This window comes from Chrysochloris asiatica, unplaced genomic scaffold (assembly GCF_000296735.1).
Source record: "Chrysochloris asiatica unplaced genomic scaffold, ChrAsi1.0 scaffold00073, whole genome shotgun sequence".
Taxonomy (NCBI): Eukaryota; Metazoa; Chordata; class Mammalia; order Afrosoricida; family Chrysochloridae; genus Chrysochloris; species Chrysochloris asiatica.
Genome location: NW_006408591.1, coordinates 9,953,662 through 9,954,876, shown reverse-complemented (window position 1 = coordinate 9,954,876; position 1,215 = coordinate 9,953,662).

Below are 1,215 nucleotides of genomic sequence, written 5' to 3'. Positions count from 1 at the left end.
GCATCAATTCTTCTATGATCTTCCTTATTCAATATCCAACTTTCACATGCATATGAGCTCATTGAAAATACCGTGGCTTGGATCAGATGCACCTTAGGACTCAAACTGACATCTTTGCCCTTGAACACTTTAAAAAGGTCTTGTGCAGCAGATTTGCCTAATGCAATACATCATTTAGTTTCTTGGCTGCTGCTTTCATGAGTATTGATGGTTGATCCAAGAAAAATAAAGTATTTGACAACTTCACAATCTTTTCTCCATTGATAAGGATGTTGTGTATTGGTCCAGTGGTGAGAATTTTGTTTTCTTTACATTGGGATGCAATCCATACTGATGGCTGTGCTCTATGATCTTCATCAGTAAGTACTTTAAGTCCTCTTCACTTTCAGCAAGAAAGGTTGTATCATCTGCATATCACAGGTTGTTAATGAAGTTGTATCATCTGCATATCGCAGGTGGTTAATGAGTCTTCCTCCAATCCTGATGCCATGTTGTTCTTCATAGAACCCAGCTTCTAAGATAATTTGCTCAGCATACAGATTGAATAAGTATGGTGAAAGAATACAACCCTGTTGCACACCTTTCTTAATTTTAAACCATTCAGTGTTCCTGTGTTCTGTTCGAACAACTGCCTCTTGATCTATATACAGGTTCCTCATGAGCACAATTAAGTGTTCTGGAATACTCATACTTAGCAATTTTGTTCATACCTTGCTGTGACCCATACAATTTAAGGCCTCTGAGTAGTCAGTTAAACTCAGGTACCCGTATTTCTGATATTCTCTGCTTTCAGCCAAGATCCATCTAACATCAGCAATGATATCCTTCATTTGACTGCCTCTTCTGAATCTGGCTTGAACTTCTGGAAGTTCTCTGTCAATGGATGTTTGCAGCTGTTTCTGTATTACCTTTAGTAAAACTTTGCTTGCATGCGATATCAAAGATATTGTCCAATGATTTTACATTCCATTTGGGTCAATTCTCTTTGGAATGGACACAAATACAGTAATACAGTTGTCTTCCAATCAGTTGGCCAGATAGTTGTCTTGCAAATTTCTTGACATAGATGAGTGAGTGCCTCTTGTGCCATCCCACTTTTTTGAAAGATTTCAATTTGTATTCCATTAATTCCCAGTGCATTGTTCTTTGCCAATTTCTTCAATGCACCTTGGACTTCTTCCTTCAGTATCATTGACTCTTGATCATTTGCTACCT